This window comes from Cebus imitator, unplaced genomic scaffold (assembly GCF_001604975.1).
Source record: "Cebus imitator isolate Cc_AM_T3 unplaced genomic scaffold, Cebus_imitator-1.0 Scaffold448, whole genome shotgun sequence".
Classification (NCBI taxonomy): Eukaryota; Metazoa; Chordata; class Mammalia; order Primates; family Cebidae; genus Cebus; species Cebus imitator.
In genome coordinates, this window is record NW_016107763.1 from 435,305 (window position 1) to 452,132 (window position 16,828).

General features: G+C 37.0%; 1 protein-coding gene and 1 non-coding gene across 2 annotated transcripts in view; both read right to left on the reverse strand.

Moving 5' to 3' along the window:
* Positions 1-6,453, reverse strand: part of GALNT1 (polypeptide N-acetylgalactosaminyltransferase 1) — a 77,262-nt gene extending 70,809 nt beyond the window's left edge. Inside the window, exon 1 of the mRNA XM_017511388.2 lies at positions 6,398-6,453. The gene's annotated coding sequence lies outside the window, so the exon portion shown is untranslated. The remainder of the gene's footprint in view (positions 1-6,397) is intronic.
* Positions 6,454-15,581: 9,128 nt separating this feature from the next.
* Positions 15,582-15,685, reverse strand: LOC119468564. Its single transcript, XR_005197257.1, has one exon. It is a non-coding gene; the product is annotated as a U6 spliceosomal RNA (small nuclear RNA).
* Positions 15,686-16,828: the final 1,143 nt, after the last annotated feature.

Below are 16,828 nucleotides of genomic sequence, written 5' to 3' on the forward strand. Positions count from 1 at the left end.
AGAAGGTGACAACATGCAAGATGACAACAGGCATCCTTGTTTAATTCCTGATTGTAAAGGGTAGGTTTTAATAAGGCAAAAAAAGAATGCAGTAGCTATGACTGATAATCTAATTACTTAAAATAACATTCCAAATACTACAATAAAAATCTAGTAGTTAAAAGTATTTAAATGTTTAGGGTGGAACAATTCTACAAATCAAACAAGCATAAAGATCACACAAAATAAGTTAATGTTGATAGGAAAAAGGGCTGAACTCAAGAGAAGTCTAAAATTAAATTCCAAAAAGGTTTTTCAAAATGATATCATTACTAAAATAAATGCATAGTACTTAACTTTTATGTCTATTACATTGTTGTTCCTTAAAAAAACAAAGTTTCAGCCAGGTATGGTGGCTCACGCCTATAATCCCAGCACTTTGGGAGACCGAGGCAGGCAGATCACGAGGTTAAGAGATCAAGACCCTCCTTGCCAACATAGCGAAACCCTGTCTCTACTGAAATACAAAAATTGGCTGGGCGTGGTGGCGCATGCCTATATGCTACTCGGGAGGCTGAGGCAGGAGAATTGCTTGAACCCAGAGGCGGAGGTTGCAGTAACCTGAGATAGCGCCACTGCACTCCAGCCTGGCTTCTGGCAAAAAAGCGAGACTCTGTCTCCAAAAAAAAAAGTTTCACTACAGGCATACGTCAGAGATATTGTAGGTTTGGTTCCTGACTACCAAAATAAAGCAAATACTCAATAAAATGAATCACATAAATACTTTGGATTCCCGGTACAAATAAAAGTTATGTTGATACTATACAGTAGTCCACTAAGTACACAACAGCACTGTCTTTAAAAGTAATGTATACACCTTAATTTAAAAATTTTCCTGCTAACAAATACTAATAATCATCTTTGCCTGCAGTGAATTGGAAACTTTTTGCTGGTGGAGGGTCCTGCCTTGGTGTTGATGGCTGCTGACTGCTCAGGGTGGTGGCTGCTGGAATGGCTGTGGCAATTTCTTAAAATAAGACAAAAATGAAGTTTGCCACATCAACTCTTCCTTTCGCGAAAGATTTCTCTATACCATGCAATGCTGTCTGATAGCATCTTACCCAGAGTAGAACTTCTTTCGAAATCGAAGTCAATCCTCTCAAACCCCTTGCCACAGTGTAATCAACTAGGTTTGTGGATTATTCTAAATCCTTTGTTGTCATTTCAACTATGTTCATAGCATCTTCATCAGGAGTAGTTTCTGTGTCAAGAAACTACTTTCTTTGGCCATCCATAAGAAGTAACTACTCATCCATTTTATCTTAAGATTGTAGCAATTCAGCCACATGTTCGGGCTCCACTTCTAATCCTAGTTCTCTTGCTATTGCCACCACATGTGCAGTTCAAGTCGACTTCTTTCAACCTCCTGTCAATGTTCTGACCTCCTCCCATGAATCAGAAATGTTCTTACTGGCATCTAGAACGGTGAACTCTTTTCTAAGTTTTTAAATTTGCTCAGATCCATCAGAAGAATCACTGTCTATGGCAGCTATGGCCTTATGAAATGTATAAATAAGATTTGACAGTCAGAATTACTCTTTGATTCATGGGTTGCAGGATAAATATATTTACAGGCATGAAAATATTAATCTCATTGTACATTTTCATCACAGCTCTTAGGTAACTACGTGCATTCTCAATGAAAAGTAGTATTTTGAAAGGAATCTTTTTTATTAAGCAGCAAGTCTCAATAGTGGAATTAAATTATTCAATAAACCATATTGTAAACAGATGTGCTGTCATCCAGCCTTTGTTGTTCCACATATAGAGCAGAGGCAGAATAGACTTAGTGTAATTCTTAAGGCCCCTAGAATTTTCAGAATGGTAACCGAACATTAGCTTCAACTTACAAGTTACTAGCTGCACTATCACCTAACAAGAAAGCCAGTCTGTTCTTTGACTGTTTAAAGTCAGGCACTGACTTCTCCTCTCTACCTATGAAAGTCTTTTTGTTTAGTATAGCCACCTTCAACAATGGTCTTAGCTATAACTTCTGGATAGCTTGCTGCAGGTTCTACATCAGCACTCATTTTTATGTTGCAGAGATGTCTCTTTCCTTAAACCTCCTGAACCAATCTCTGCTAGCTTCAAACTTTTCTTTTGCAGCTTCCTCACTTCTCTCAGCCTTCACAGAATTGAAGAGTTAGGGCCTTGCTCGTGATTAGGCTTGGTAAGGAAACGTTGTGGTTGGTTTCATCTATGCAGGCTACCAAACTGAACAATAAACTGTTTTCCTTCCTTATCATTTGTGTGTTCACTAGAGTAGCTTCCTTCAAGAACTCTTCCTTGCTATTCAGAACTTTGAGAATTATATTGCGCAAGAAGCCCAGCTTTTGGCCTATCTCTGCTTTTGACATGCCTTCCTCACTAAGTGGAATCTTTTCTAGCTTTTGATTGAAGTGAAAGACACATGACTCTTCGTTTCATTTGAATGCGTAGAGGCCACTGTAGGGTTATTAATTTGCCTGCTTTCAATACTGCTGCTTAGCAGAGTGTGGTGGTATATGTGTTGTGTTTTAGGGAACAGGGAGACCCAAAGAGAGGGAGAGAGACAGGGAAATGACTGGTCGGTGGAGCAGTCAGAAAAGACATATTTATTGATTAAGCTTGCCATCTTGTATGGGCAGCTTGTGGTACCTCAAAACGATTACAATAGTAACAACAAAGATCACTGATCAAAACTCACCACAACAGATATAATAATGAAAACCTCTGAAGTCCTGTAAAAATTATCAAAATGTGACATAGAGACACAAAGTGAGCACAGGCTGTTGGAGAAATGGCGCCTATGGACTTTTTCAGTGCAGGGTTGCCACAAACTTTCCATTTGTTTAAAAAAAAACAAAAACCGGGCCAACTGTGGTGGCTCATGCCTGTAATCCCAGCACTTTGGGAGGCCGAGGTGAGCAGATCACAAGGTCAAGAGATCGAGACCATCCTGGTCAACTTGGTGAAACCCCGCCTCTACTAAAAATACAAAAATTAGCCAGGCATGGTGGCACGTGCCTGTAGTCCCAGCTACTCGGGAGGCTGAGGCAGGAGAATCGCTTAAACCCGGGAGGTAGAGGTTGCAGTGAGCCGAGATTATGTCATTGCACTCCAGACTGGCAACAGAGCGAGATTCCGTCTAAACAAACAAACCAACCAACCCCAAAACCAAAAAGCAGTATCTGTGAAGTGCAATAAAACAAAGCATAATAAAATGGATATGCCTGTATTTTTGAGTCACAACTCATTTCGTGCTCTCTGTATATTTACTAAGTTTTGGCCCATGATGTTCTTGATACTGTGTCAGGTACTGTAGATGGTACAGTGAAGGTAACGACCTACATCCAATCACCTAATCACAGTGTTAAACACAAATCTAAGAGACATGTCACTCACGCAAAAGAAAAATATCAACTAAGGAAACCTGACAGGAAAAGAAACATCCAGATAGGGAAGTTTCTGAACTGGTTTTATGAGAAAGCAGCATAAGATACAAGGTTTTGTTTGTTTAAAGTAAGTTTTTCCTATAGTTGGTTTGTTTCTGTATCTCTTTGACCTAAAACCCTCTAATGGCCTTTCCCTGTCCTTAAGATAGTCTTTCCCTCTGGTCCATTTTGTTCTAAAGAACACTGTTATTGAAGGACCAATAACTGAGACAGCCCTCACTAAAGAAATTCCTTGGTCAGGTAAGTCAAGGAAACAGTTTATATATACTTGATTTGTCCTGGTAGATCCACATTGCGTATTATCATACTAAAGGGTCTGTAAAGTTCTGAAACAAGGAAAAATAAGGAAATATATTTAACTGTGTTAACTCAGAACTTCCCATTTTCAAGTATGGAACTGTCCCCATCCACTTTGTCATTTTTGTATAACATAAAACACGTTTCAACTAGCAATAAATAAAGCAGCAAAGACTGATTCCATATCCTGGAATCACACATTCTTTTTTAAAAAACAACAACAACAACAACGACAACAACTATGACTGATGTGCTTCCTGCAAAATTGGTATTTCTGCGAAACTGCAAATTCTGTTAAAAAAGAATCCCATTGTGTTGTAAAGCCAAGGAAGACCTTCACAAAGTAAAGGTTAACTTTGAAATAACTGTCTTTAAATTAATATTTTTGTATTACTCTTTAACGTAACACATATCATTATATAATACAAATAGCTGTGGACAAAAATGGGAAATCCAAAAGTCACCTTAAAAGAATCTATAAATCCCTAATTTAAAAAAAAATCTACCAACTTCTCAGAGAAATAAAATGTCAAGCTATTTTACTGACAATTATTGTTTCTACATTTAGAGTATCATACTCTAAAGACTATATCTAGCATTAAATATTGCATTCAACAAACGCAACAGTATTTCAACTGTGTGAATAGTTAACACAGCAGGACCGGTTTACTCAGGTCGTGCCAATCTCTAGGGGATTCCTGGAGCCACGGCAATGACCCTAGCCAAACTCTGAGAACTAAGTTCCTGGACTGTTCACAGTTACTTGCCAATGATCTTTTTGTGTATGCTCCAGGCAGTGAGTCAGGATGTACCAGGCTGTCAGCATTGTTTTAAAGTAATCATTAAGATTTATGATGTGTACCTGGTATCTCGTGTAGGGTCCCAAGTTTCGGTTATTAGAGCTGGTCATATGGTAGGAATGTGCTTATGTGACTAGCTCCCTGTAAGAACTCTGGACTGTAACACTTGTGTGCTTCTCTGGCTAGAGGCATCTTGCATGTGTCTCTATCACTCACTGCTAGAGAGAAAAGCACATCCCTGTGATTCTCAAAGAGCGAGGACTTAGAAGCCTATGCCTACCACCTCTACCTGCTTTGTTTAGCTTCTTCCTGCATTATATCCTTTGCTGTAATAAACCTGAGCTATGAGTACAGCTTTATGTTGAGTTACGTACATCCTTCCAGAAAATCAGCAGCAACTGGAACCTCCCCACCCTCCACAAAACAGATTCCATTAAAGAATTTAGTTTGCCATAATACCTACTCCTCTCATTACTTATCAAAAGCTAAATGACTGTAATCACAACTTCTTCAAATGAATAAATCAATGTACAGGAAAAAAGTTAACAAGCCTAATATTGTTATCCTCAGAAGAATTTGGTTGTCAGGGTTGGCCCTTGGCTGGGATGTGGAAGCTTGGTGAACAGTTCCCTACATTGATATCAAAATTTCCCTAAATGATAAGTATAATTCATTGTGCCTAAACTTTCCAAACAACATGGTTTGTATTGTTTGTATAAATGCCTGCTTTCCTTCTGGGAATCTGGAATTTTGGTATGTGCTAGACAGGGGATGCCTACATAACCAGCCCCAATAAAAATCTTGGGCACTGAGTCTCAATGAGCTTCCCTAATAGACAACATTTCACACATGTTGTCATGATTTGTTGCTGGAGGAATTACGTATATCCTGTGTGATTCCACAGGGAAAGGACTCTTAGAATCCTGTGCCTGTTTTCCTCTGAACTTCACCCCATGCACCTTTTTCCTGTGCTGTAATAAATCTTAGCTGTTAGTAGTACAAGCGTATGCTAGATCTTGTGAGTCCTTCTAGCCAATCACTGAACCTGGGGATGGGTCTTGAGAACCCCCACACAATCAGCATATTAAGACAGAAATGAATGTCCATTAGGCCAAATGCTGAAATTCAAATATGAGTTCAAATTTCGGCTCCAACGCTAATTAGTTATGTGACCCTTAGCAATGTTACTGTATTTGCAAAAACCTGCGCCTCTTCCTTTATTCCTTTAAATGAGAAAAACCTATCTTCTTTATAGTTCCATTGCACTAAACTAAATAAGAAAATGAACAACACACTCATACATGACAGTACACACTCAGTAAATTTTAAATGCTATTTCCAGAAGTACCTTCTGAGGTGAAATAAAACTTGGAGAGCATTTCACATGTATACTTACGCAACAAGAACTCAAATGGTCATTTGGAATACTGCAAAGCAAAGCTCATTGACAAACTTTCACCCTGTATCTTCAACACTGGCTCTGGGAATGATTTCCAGATCACATGACAGGATTACTGGGTTAAGCTGAAGCAGGTTAAATCCTATATAACAAGTATCTTTCAACTTCTGAAACTGGTCCTTACTTAGCCTTCAGATTGACTTCCCTAATGAGAAATGAGTATACTAATTAATTAGTATTGGGACTATGCTTTATTGTTACATTTCTCAAATAGCTAAACTGAGATTTTAGTACAAGCCATTCTCTTGTGTGTAAATTAGGCATAAAGTCCAATCAATGTGCTTTTTAAAACCTAAGAGCCGTAAGATCAAACCCCAATGTAAGAGAAGTAGAACCCTAAAGTCATTCACTCCCAACTATCAACTTACCCAAAAGTGGTTTCTCAAATGAATTCATATCCCAAATCCACATGTCCCACATCTCCTGTTGAAAAATAAATGTCCTACAATCAGTTTATTTCAGAATAACTCTATCATCCCCTCTTACTCAGCCACCCTGTTCCACTTCACTGTAGACAGCTACCGCCTGAGTGCAAGGATCATGCCTTATTCAGCTACTTCCCCAATATTGAGCACAGTCCGTGACACAGAATATGTTCAGTTAATGTCTATTGCATGAATTAGTGAGTGAATAAACTATTACTGAGATCCAACACCAAGCTCAGTGGAAATACAAAATTATCTCTCTCCCTCTTAGAAAACTGTGGGGATCTTAACTTTCCAGGTGGGAAGGACAAAGACACCTACACAGCACTGTGGCAGATACTGTTTGTTCCTTATCTCTCCCAAACATTTTTCACTGCATTGGACCCCCAACTGAATTCAAGTGATATTCTCTGCTAAGCCACATATTCCTGACTGGCCCAAGCCAACCACGGTCATTCTATTCCTCTAGCTAATACAAGTGACCAAATCCTGACTAATGGGACCCAAGGGGAGGTCTGCTGGGAAGCATTCAGGAAAAGTTGCATCCCTCATAAAGATGTTAAAGGAGAAACTACACTTTTCAATCTTTGGATATTGTTGGAGAGTGTAGTGCATGCTTAGAAGTAGTGTAACCACCTTGAGGCCACGAGGAAAGCCATCATCAACAAGCCATCACTGACATGCTGAGGATGACAAAGTGAAAATATGGAGAGCACACAGAACCCTGATGATCTCATGAAGCCAGATCAATCCTAAGATGAGGCCTCCTGATGTCTGAACTTTTTGTTATGCAAGATGATAAAGTCACCCTGCATAATCATCTGATTAACTGGGTATTCTGCTACTATGGTCAAAAGCATCCTGATACACTAATCTGCAACCTACAATTATTGATTTCGATAGGTATATATCCTGTCAAGAAAAAAACGAAGATATCAATCAGTGGAGGATCTAAATTAAGGACTCTACTTTTACAGGAGACTCCAAAGAAGCAGAACTTCAATAAAATTTTAAGAGCTACAAACTAGAACCTGGTATATGACATGACCATCTTGGACACGGCATTAGTTTATCACAGAATCATATATCCCTAATTCACTCAAACTTTCTCAGATACGTGCAAAACACAACACTAAGCGATCTGATGCACACAAACATGAAAAAGATTCAGTCCCTATCCTCAACTAGCTTGCGATATAGAAGGAGAGACAACAAAGTGAGTTTGCATGGCATTTCACAACTTAAATCTTTGCAAAAGATGCCAAAAGTAGTGACGGGCTACAGTGCATAAAAAAGAGAAACTGGTGGGGAGAATGACTGGGGAATTGGTATGAGTTAAGAAAAGGCAAAAGAATATTTTAAGTGGACAAAACAGTGTGAGTTAAAATAGGGAGGCAAGAAATTGCAGGGAATATCTGGGGAACAGCAAACAGAAGAATTAATGGGGAGATATGAGTAAAGGGGTGTATTCAGAACAGAGGAAATCTTGAATATCATGCTAAGGAGTCTGAAGAGCAATGGCCAGGTAAGTCATTGCTTTCTTCTTGTATTTTAATTTTTAATCACATGAAGATGAATGCCAGCTCATTACAACAGAAGACTATATTGGATTTTCAGAAAAAAAACACATCTTTCTCCCAATATGAACTCAAACACAGGAAAATATATCACCTACCAGGGGAGCAGTTTCTAGGAAGTAAAGGATCCAGCGGGAATTTCCTCCAGGCCAGGGGCCCATGTTATTTTCTGCTCATGGAGTCCTCCAAATCTCTAATGTTTTCTACACCTTTTTGCTATAACGTCAACCTCTCCAATGACCATTCTATTCGTTCTTCCTTCCTTTACCACCTGCGTAAGAAATCTTTATTCTCTAAGGCAAGTCTTCACTTCAATGAAACCATTTGTTAATCAAGTCACTCTAATGTCCTACCTAGAAACACAAGTCCCTTTTTCAGCTTTATTCTACTTGATATCTTAGCCATCTTAAATTAGTTTTAGAATAGGCAGGATATAAATAAAATAAAGCCTTTTCTTTTGGCTCCCAGGGTCATTTCTTATTCTTCTGCTTTTCTGACCATGCTTCAAGATCTTCTTTACTGGCTCCCCACTCTTCTCTGAATCTGTTCTCAAGCCCCCTGACACTATACACATCCTCCCTGGGAAGTTCATCAGGGGCACAGCTTCACCCACCATATGCCAGTAGCTTCCATATCTGTATCTTTTCCTTGGTACTCTTTGGTTAGACTGTAAACTTCCCCAGCACAGGAATTATGTTTTTCATACTTGAGCCCTAAAGACGTTAGGAAATGTCTGAAGAGAGCAGAAACTCATCTGCAAGACAGGACCTCCACCCCCATGTTATTCTCTATCCTTTCCTAATGCTTTACTTTCCACTCTAGCACCAAGTACTAATTTACATCATAATATATCTTAATTAATGTATTAATTATCTTGTAACCTCCAGTATGACAGGAACTTTATGTTGTTTAATGTTATTACTACAGCACCTGGAAGAGTACATGGCACAAGGTAGAAGAGTTCAATAATTATTTGATAAATAAATAAAAATACCAGAAAACAGTATCATGTGAGAAGGAAGAAAGGCAATTGAAATTAAAGCATTTTAAGGTTGTGGTATTTAGGGACAGGGTAGAAATATTTGATTAATCTTAGTTTTAAGAGCAAATATGTTGAGAATTAAAAGTTAACAACTAATTAAATAAAAACAATGTGTAAGTTAAAAATCAAAGTTGAAAAAGGAGGAAATGGAAAATCAATCACTTCAAAGAAAATGAGAAAGGAATTTAAAATAATAGAGAAACCACACCTACAGAAAGCACAAAATGGTAGAAATAAATCCCAATATATCAGTTATAAAAATTAAGACAAAATGACCAAATATATCCATTAAGTTGTCAAACTGGATTTCTTTTAAAAATAAAAGCTAAATACTATTTACGAGACATACACCGAAAACATAAGGATTCAGAAAAGCTGAAAGTGAAAGCATGAGAGACTTACACAAAAAAGTAGACGAGCCTATTCCAGACTAACCTACTTACAAATAACGACAGTTACCAGCCTACACTGTGCCGAGTTACTGAAACTCAAGAAGGAAGTCACAATCATACTGGCTTGAAGCATCAAAGGATGAGGTTTGGAAGTAGCAGGCAACTGGAAAGTGAGGGAGGAAATACTAGAAAAGTGAGAACCCTAAAATGTGTATGTAAACTTCACTACCATCTTTAGCTGAACCTTGAATCACATAACACAGGGCAGACTCCAAAGAAAAGGAACATTTAGATGGCTGAAAAAACTGAACAGCAATATCAATGATGTTGCCCAAATGCCAGAGAGGGAGAGTTTGGAGTTTAAGTCTAGCCAGCAAGGAGTCAATTTTCTTTAGGAGAAGAGAGAATTGAGGGTCAAAAAAACATATTATCTACAATATCCAGTATACAATAAAAAATTACTAGACATGAAAATAAACAGAAAACTTGAGTCAAGAAAAAAAGCAGTCAATGGATTTTGTACAGAAGATGACTCAGATGTGGAAATCATTTGGCAAGGACTATAACGTACCTATTATAAATATGTTCAAGAAATTAATAATAAATGAACAGAGGAAACTCTTATCAAACAAATTAAAACTATAAAAAAAAAAGAACCACACAGAACATGTAAAATACAAAAATATGAAGTCTGAAATGGGAAGTTCACTTGATAGGATTACAGCAGATTAGAGATAACAGAATACAGGGTTAGTCAATTTAAAGGCAGATCAAAAGAAATTATCCCATCTAAAGAGAAAAGAAAAATCTTTAATGATCAGAGTCTCAGTGAGCTGTAGTACAGCATAAAATTTAACATATATGAAATCAGAGTTGCAAAAGGAGAGAACAGAGAAAACAGGGCACAGGAAAATACATGGAAAAAAAAAGAAAATGTCCACATTTGGGGAAGAACAAAATTGCAAATCTAAGTCCAGTGAAACCTAAGCAGATAAATACAAAGAAAACCACAACTACAGCATATCTTGTTTAAACTGCTGAAAACCAAAGATACAGAGAAAATATTGAAAGCATCCATAGGAAAAAAAAAATACATTATGTACAGAAAACAAAAAAAGGATGACTTATCATTACATATAACCAAGACATTTTTAAGTAAAGAAACGTCAAAACAAATTATCTTTCACAGATGTGCACCGTAAGAAATGCTAAATGAAGTTCTTCAGGTAAAAGGGAAACAACACCAGATGGAAACTTAGATCTGTGAGAAGGAATGAAGAACACTAGGAATGGTAAATATATGAATAAATATAAAAGCCTGATTTCTTCCCTCTTAATTTCTTAAAAAATGTGTAACTAATTAATATGTCATACAACTTATGAATATGAAGATGTGATAGATGAGATTAGAACAAAGGATGAAGGTGTAAGAGCAACTATAATATATAGCTGCAAGCAACTTACATAAAATAGTCAAACTCAGCACTCCTTCATGAGATTTAACACCAAAGAACTCATGGAAAACTAGAAATAAGAATTTGGTTAACCTGATAAAAGATACCTCCTGATAAAAGATATCTAACCCAAATCTACAGTTAAAAAAACCACTCCCTGTTAAAGTTGGGAAAAAGACAAAGATAGATGTCTTCTACCACTTCCTCCTGTCAACAATGTACTAGATATCCTGTCTAGCACAGTACAACAAGAAGGGAAGAAAAAAAGATTTAGACTCAGAAGGAAGAAAACAAACAAAAAATAATAGAAAATTCAAGAAAACAAAGACAATTAGAACAAGAACTTTCTGCAAGGTTACTGGATACAAGATGAACATACAAAATTCAATTGAAGTCTTTTATACCAATAACAACTAGAAAATTACTAAGCCACTTGCTTTGGCTCATGTCTGTAATCCCAACAGTTTGGAGGCTGAGGCAGGAGGATTGAGCCCAGGAGTTCAAGACCAGCCTGGGCAACATAGAGTGACCCTGGCTCTATAAAAATTACTAAAATTAGCCAGGCACAGTGGCATGTGTCTGTAGTCCCAGCTAATTGGGAGGTTGAAGTGGGAGAATCGCTTGAGCCTGGGAAGTAGAGCCTTCATTGAGCTGTGACTATGCCACTGCACTCTAGCCTCAGTGACAGAGTGAGACCCTTTATCTTAATGAAAAATAATAACAATAAAAGAAAAAGAAGAAAATTGCTTAGAAAGATCTTAAAAAAATTAAGGAATACTACTGCTTATGTGTGAAAGGTTTTCTATAGTAAAGAAAAAAACTCTCTTTATATTAATCCTGTGTACTTACTATAATTCCCATCAAAATCTCAATAGTTTTTTAAATAGAACTTTAAAAGTAGATCCTAAAATTACATGGAAGAGCAAAGTCAAGAAAGCCACTACAATTTTGAACAACAAGGTGAGAACTCTTGTCTGCCATATATCAAGATATGGTAATTAATTCGGTGTGATACACAGGCAGACACATATTAAAAGACCAATGAAAGAGAAAATAGCCCAGAATCAAACCCACATGAATATGTAAACTTAATATATAATAGAGATGGCACTATAAATCAACGTGAAAGGGATAGGCTAGTCAATAAATGTTCATTCATACATAAAAATAAAATTCCTGCCTCATACCATACAAAAAAACATTAAAGACTTGAAGGTATAAATCTCTAACACTCTAAACTATAGGCAACTATTGTCATGTCATTAAGTCAGGAAGCATTTTTTTTGAGGAGTCTCACTCTCTTGCCCAGGCTAGAGTGCAATGGCGCAACCTCTGCCTCCCAGGTTTAAGCAATTCTCCTACCTCAGCCTTCTGAGTAGCTGGGATTACAGACATGCACCACTACACCCAACTATTTTTTCTTTATTTTTAGTAGAGACGAGATTTCACCATTTGGCCAGGCTGGTCTTGAAATCCTGACCTTGTGATCCGCCCACCTCAGCCTCCTAAAGTGCTAGGATTATAGGCGTGAGCCACTGCTCCTGGGAAGTCTGGAAGAATGTGTTAAGCAATATTCAAAAAGCACAAACCACAAAAGAATGAATAATTTTCACTATATAAAAATTAAAAATTTTGATATAACCAAAGACATCATAAGATAAGCCAAAGCCTGGGAAGAAATATTCACAATACAAACAATGAACAAAAGATTGGTATCAGAATGTATTAAAAACTTCTACAAACCAAAACAAACAACAGGCCAATTGCAGTGATTCACACCTATAATCCCAGCCAAGGATTACAGGAGGCCAAGGCAGAAGGATGACCTGAATCCAGAAATTCGAGACCATCCTGGGCAGCATAGGAAGACCCCATCTCTACAAAGAGTAAAACAAAATTAGCCAGGTACGTTGGCACGCACCTTTAGTCCCAGCTACCTGGGAGGCTGAAGCAGGGGGATCACTTGGGCCTCGAAGGCTGAGGATGCAATGAGCTGTGATCCTACCACTGCACTCTAGCCTGGGCAACACAGCGAGAAACCTTGTGTCTAAAAAATAAATAAATAAATAAATAAATCGACAAAAACACACACAATTGAAAAATGGCCAAGATACGAATGGGCAAATCATAGACAAAGGACCACAAACAGGAAACACATAAAACAACATCTAAAAATATGCTCAATCTCCATAGTACTCAGGAAAATGAACCTGACCTCATCAAACTGGCAAAAACACTAGTTAAAAATAAGGAAATGGGTCACTCACTGTTGTTCCAAGTGTAATTTGGCACAGCCACTTTGGAGAGCAATCTTGCAATAAATAATCTCATAAAGCTGAAGAAAGAACTACCCTATCACTCACTAATTTCACTTCTAGGTACAGTCCCTGGAGAAACTCTTAAATGAGTATAAAGAGACATGATTGCAGGATTGTTTATAATGGCCAAAAAAAAAAAATTAGCAACCTAAATGTAGATCAAGAGGAAAACAGACACTGAACTATAGAATGGACTACTATGTAGCAGGAAAAATGAATAAACTAGAATTATGTGCATCACTATCAGTAAAAAATGCTGAATGAGATAAACGCAATTTGCAGAGTATATACAGTATGTTCCATTAGTATACAGCTTTAAAACATATTAAAATAAAACAGACTGCTTATGGACACAAACACTGTAGTGAATAATATACCAAATTCTTACTAATGGTTTGAGGAGGGAGGGAGAAAGGGAAGGGCTTCAACTATATCATAAATTATTTTATATAAAAGATCTAAATTATGGCAGATTGCTAGCTGTTCATTCAGTATTTTCTTCTTCTTTTTTATAAATCAAACTGCTGTATTATTAAAAATGGCAAATTTACATCTTCTGGCTTGCCTTGAAGATTAGGGTGGCCAATATCAGAAATCAGTGGGTGGGAATATGGGAAAGATTTTTAATGGGACCAACTTCATGGAGATAAGGGTCCTTTTGCCCTTACCCCTCGATTCTGCTCCCTGGAAAACAAACACAATGGATAGAGCTGCAAGGACCTTCTTTGCAATGAGGAGATGACCCTGAGAAGGAAAGTCACAAGCTAAAGACTGCAAAACGGACAGATAAAAGGAACTGGGTCTTTGGCAACCACACAGCTGTCATATCCTGAGAGGAAAAAACCTCCATCTTGTTTAAAGCCACTTTCTGTGGGGGAAGAGGGAATGCAGGAACCTTTTTTGATGCTGCCAAACCTGATGCTAACAAACACAGAAAGAAAACGGTCAAAATAGAAAAATAAAATGAAACAGGGAGAGGTGGCTTCATGGCTTGTTCCTTATCTTCTGCTAACTGTACTTTTGTATAGGCTCTACGTTTTTATTTAAAAAAAAAACTTTTACTTTCCAGACTTTAAACAGAGATTCTCAAATGTTACTCACAAACAACTGTTGGTCCACAGATCAAGTTAAAATGTAAAGACAACATGTATACTCTATGAGGTGGCCCCCCAGAGTGGATAAAGAATTCACTAGAAGCTTGCCAACCACACACTACTGAGTGCAGACAGTTACTACACTGTTGTCATCAGTATTGCCACTGCCAGTTTGGATAACAAACAAGACTGTATGATCCCACAGTCTCTTGGCTCTGGACTACAGATGAGAAAGACCAAAAACAATTTGCAGACTAAATGGAAATCTCTGTTGTCACTCCCTTTTCCCAATTTTTTTCCGTGCATTCCCCAGAGCTCAGTGCCATACTTTTCCTCCTCCACAACTGGATCATCTGTGAGGAGAAAAGGAAGAAAAAAAATCTCAAAGGACAGTAGTACCCTTAGATGAAATTTTGGTTTTTGTACGTTTGTAAGCATGAAGATTCTTTTGAGAACTACTTTCCTTAAAACAGTGTCTGATGTTACTTGGATACTAACTTAAATGACCTTTTGAGTCTAAAAAGTTTTCGGATTTGCTCAACAGATCAAATAAAAACTGAAACTTGAGTTAGGGTCAGAGTTTAGATTTTTGGCACTAACAATAGCCTGCAATATTTAGTTACCATTGAGAAAACAAAACAAAACAAGAAACCTTTTCATTTATTAGCATGTTACAGAAAGACAGTATTCTGGTTAGTCACAAATTCTACCTTATAGATTTATCGCAGATACCACACACTGCAAAACAACCATACCCTTCCTTTTTTCCTTAACTAATCAGTAATTTGGTATATCAGTTTTTGTGTTGCTGTTTTTTCTAATTTGGTTTCTGTCTTATTAGTCTCTCCCTGATGTTATTTAACTTCTCCTAGTTTATAACCTTAGTGGTTGTTCCGCATTCTTACCTGCTGATTTTCCTGTGAAAAGCTATTCTCCACTTCTTTTCCTCAATTCAGTCTGCCCTGTAGTCTCAGACTGATTCTGTACTGCTATCAGTTAAAATTCATTCTAGGGGACGACCTCAAGTGGCTTTTCTTGATATTTGTTTTAGCTCTTTGGGGGGCTGATTATAGGATTTGCTTCCTGCTCTCAGAACAAACAAACAAAAACAGTGCAGTACAATTGTTATTTACTTAACAATGTAATAAGAAAGCTAAGTAAATTGTTGGGGGAAAAAAAAAAAACCTGAAATAAACCTCTATTTAATTCACATCAATAACTCAAAACATTTCTTCTGTATTATTATTATTTTTTATACGGAACGCTTCATGAATTTGCGTTTCATCCTTGCGCAGGGGCCATGCTCATCTTCTCTGTATCGTTCCAATTTTTTTTTATCTGTATCGTGCTGCTGAAGCAAGCACTCTTCTGTATTATTTTTTTAAATTATAATTCTCAAAGCTGTATTCTACAGAACATTCTAATCATTTGGGCTATCTCTCCTTTCCTTTTTAAATACACTAAACAGTTACACACTTTGTCTTTATTAACCACAATGTAACTAAGAGATAAATTTTTTGCAGATGCCATTTCTCCACTTGAGCTTTAGAGAATTTAAGAATTAAGTCCATCCATGAGCAGTCTTCTTCAAACACACATTACAGTCTAGTCTCAAGCTTCCTTCTTGAGACCCTAACCATAAATTCAAGAGGAATAACTAAAATTTTTTTAAAGATGCAAGCATACCAAAGAACATATACTTTTTAATAAATACAAAATTATTTTACAGCTTTAGGCTGCACTTAATGTAACTGAAATAATGTAAAATTACTATGAATGAAACCAATGTAAAATTATTTTCCTAATGGTACTGTTCAAAATGCTATCTCACTGTATGAGAAAAATCAAATAACCGTTAAAAGTTTTGCATTTTGCTGTGCTGTTAACTGCAGTAGTGCTCTCTATTCATGTTCAGTGTTTGGCTGTCAAAAAAAAAAAAAAAAAAAAAAAAGAACAGCAAAGCAGCCTTAAAAGATGAAACCTTTATCGCTAGAGCAAAGTTTATGGTTTCATTATAAAGAACCCTAATCTGAACCCTAAAAAGAAAAGAGGGAAAGAAAGGGAAAAAAATAATCTTTAAAATAGGTATTATTTCTTCTTAAGGAAAATGTTTTCCTAAAAACTAAATGTACTATGTTGATCTGGTTTGAGTTTTGAATCTACAAATCAACTTAAAAAGACACTTCAGGGACCAATAGGGAAATGTGATTATGAACTGGGTTATTACTGGGTTATAGATGCTACTAAGAAATTACTGTTAATTAGAAATAATAACAGCATTGTGGTCATACTCAAAATGTTCTCATTTTAAAAGATCTATACTCAAGAATGCTAGCAGTTAAATGACATGATATCTTCTATTGCTTTAAAATACTGTGCTTGGGGGTAGGGAAGTGAGGGTAGATTGAGAGGTAGAACACGTGGGAAAATCTCGGTGTTTGCTGAATCTGGAGGATGGATACAGGTTTAAGGGGATTCGTTTCACTGCTCCGTCTAC